This window comes from Gekko japonicus, unplaced genomic scaffold (assembly GCF_001447785.1).
Source record: "Gekko japonicus isolate JY-2015 unplaced genomic scaffold, Gekko_japonicus_V1.1 scaffold3689, whole genome shotgun sequence".
NCBI lineage: Eukaryota > Metazoa > Chordata > Lepidosauria > Squamata > Gekkonidae > Gekko > Gekko japonicus.
Genome location: NW_015173797.1, coordinates 92,712 through 95,757, shown reverse-complemented (window position 1 = coordinate 95,757; position 3,046 = coordinate 92,712). Strand labels below are relative to the sequence as shown.

Sequence of the window (3,046 nt, the reverse complement as noted above, 5' to 3'; positions counted from 1 at the left end):
ACACCCTGTGAGGTGAAAGAAGAAGAGGAGATTGGATTTATACCCCGCCCTTCACTACCGAAAGGAGTCTCAGAGCGGCTTACAAACTCCTTTCCCTTCCCCTCCCCACAACAGACACCCAGTGAGGTAAAAGAAGAAGAGATTTGATTTATACCCTGCCCTTCACTACCCAAAGGAGTCTCAGAGCGGCTCACAAACTCCTTTCCCTTCCCCTCCCCACAACAGACACCCTGTGGGGTAGGTGGGGCTGAGAGAGCTCTCTCAAGGACTGCTCTTTCAAGAGCAGCTCTGAAAGAACTGTGGCTTGCCCAAGGTCATCCAGCAGCTGCATGTGAAGGAGTGGGGAATCAAACCCGGTTCTCCCAGATTAAAGTCCGCGCACTTAACCACTACACAAAATCCTGGCTATGGGCCTGCCTCAGGCCAGTCACGGTCTTTTAACCTAACCTACCTCACAGGGTTGTTGTGAGGACAAAACAAGAATAAGAACAATGTAAGCTGGTATGATCCCCTTTGGGGAGAAAAGCAGGGTATAACATACAATTAATAAAACACAGAGGCCAAGGCATCAGAAGAGCCCTGCTGGATCAGACCAGTGGTCCACCTAGTCCAGCATCCTGTCTCACACAGTGGCCAACCAGTTCGTCTGGAGCGCCAACAACAGGGCATAGAGGCCGAGGCCTTCATAAGAACATCAGAAGAGCCCTGCTGGATCAGACCAGTGGTCCACCTAGTCCAGCATCCTGTCCCACACAGCAGCCAACACTACCCGAAGGAGTCTCAGAGCAGCTGACAATCTCCTTTCCCTTCCCCTCCCCACAACAGACACCCTGGGAGGTAAAAGAAGAAGACGAGATTGGATTTATACCCCGCCCTTCACTACCCGAAGGAGTCTCAGTGGCTCCCAAACTCCTTTCTCTTCCCCTCCCCACAACAGACACCCTGTGAGGTAGGTGGGGCTGAGAGAGCTCTTTCGAGGACTGCTCTTTCAAGAGCAGCTCTGAAAGAACTTGTGGCTTGCAAAGGGCATCCGGCAGCTGCATGTGAAGGAGTGGGGAATCAAACTCGGTTCTCCCAGATTAGAGTCCGCGCACTTAACCACTACACAAAACCCTGGCTATGGGCCTGCCTCAGGCCAGTCATGGTCTCTTAGCCTAACCTACCTCACAGGGTTGTTGTGAGGACAGAACAAGATTAAGAACCATGTAAACTGTTATGGTCCCCTTTGGGACATGTAATACCAGATAAAGTAACACATGGAAGTCTGGCTACAGACTTTCACCTAAACTTGAGAGGCAAGGCGATGAACCCCACGGGCAGGGCCTTTGCAGTTGTGGCACCCTGGTTAGGGCCTCCCATTCAAAGCATTTCGCACCACCTCTAATGTTTTATTTATTTACTAAGATCCCAAGTGAAAACTGCTTTCTTTCCCCAAACTTTCAGTGGGTTTTAATTTTGACCTGCTGGCTGGCGTGGTATAGCTTGGAGGTCTTAGTGATGACATTGATTGATTAATTTTAAGAACATCAGAAGAGCCCTGCTGGATCAGACCAGTGGTCCATCTAGTCCAGCCTCCTGTCTCACACGGTGGCCAACCAGTTCCTCTGGAGGGCCAACAACAGGGCACAGAGGCCAAGGCCTTCATTAGAACAACAGAAGAGCCCTGCCGGATCAGACCAATGGTCCATCTAGTCCAGCCTCCTGTCTCACACGGTGGCCAACCCTCTGGAGGGCCAACAACAGGACACAGAGGCCGAGGCCTTCATTAGAACATCAGAAGAGCCCTGGTAGATCAGACCACTGGTCCATCTAGTCCAGCATCCTGTTTTACACAGTGGCCAACCAGTTCCTCAGGAGGGCCAGCATCAGGGCAAAGAGGCCAAGGTCTTCATAAGAACATCAGAAGAGCCCTGCTGGATCAGACCAGTGATCCATCTAGTCCAGCATCCTGTCTCACACAGTGGCCAACCAGTTCCCTTGGAAGACAAACAACAGGGCATAGAGGCCGAGGCCTTCCCCTGATGTTGCCTCCTGGCTCTGTGATTCAGAGGTTTAGTGCCTCTGAACATGGAGGTTCCCTTTAGCCCCCATGGCTACTGGCCACGGATAGACGGCCTCTCCTCCATGAATCTGTCTCATCCCCTTTATTAACTAACTGTAAAGTTTTCCTTCTCTTTGCATTGCTCTAACTGGTATTTTTCTTTTTAAAACTCTACTGTGAGTCACCTTGGAAAAAGGTAGGCAAAAAAAAAAGTACATGTTTTTCTTTAATATAGCAAATAAAACCAGATTTTTCTCCATCTCAGTGAGGCAGGAAAGTCCAGGAGTCAATACATGGGGGCGGGGTTATCCTATCTATATTTGCTTATTTCCCCCCAAAAGATGTGGGGGTAGGGCAAGAATGCTGAGGAATCCCCCCCCCCCCAAGCCCTACCTACAAGTACCAGCCACTGCTTGGGGTTTACTGTTCCAGGGCCAATAACTCGGCATGTTCTCAGAGGCACTTCCTTCTGGTGTTCTGCAGACAGGACTGGCAACCCTGAGGTGGGAACTGGAGATCTCCTCCTATTATAACTGTTCTCCAGATAATGGAGGAAGATGCACCTTGGTATTTAGTCATGCCGGCCACATGACCACGGAAACGTCTTCGGACAGCGCTGGCTCTTCGGCTTTGAAACGGAGATGAGCACCGCAACCGTAGAGTCAGATTCGACTGGCTTTCGAATAAGGGAACCTTTAACTTTACCTTTTACTTGAGAGAACAGCTCTGAGAGCACTTGTTACTGACCCAAGGTCACACCGACGGCTGCACGTGGAGGAGTGGGGAATCAAACCCGGTTCTCTGAGATTAGAGTCTGCGCTCCTAGCCACTGCACCAAGCTGGCTCAGTTACGTGGGAGAAAACTGCTTTAGAGGGTGAGCTCTGGGGCTTTTATATTCTCTCTCTCTGTCTCTCTCCCTCCCTCCCTCCCTCAAAAAAGAGGTGACAGCACTCTCATGAGGGAAATTAAGCTTTCAGTCTGTATGTTGAAAACTCACAAACTTT

The 3,046-nt window shown here is 50.4% G+C and overlaps 1 protein-coding gene across 1 annotated transcript in view; it reads right to left on the bottom strand.

Moving 5' to 3' along the window:
* ISL2 (ISL LIM homeobox 2) overlaps positions 1–3,046 on the bottom strand; it is a 42,840-nt gene that overhangs the window by 20,118 nt on the left and 19,676 nt on the right. The gene's annotated exons all lie outside the window — the stretch shown is intronic.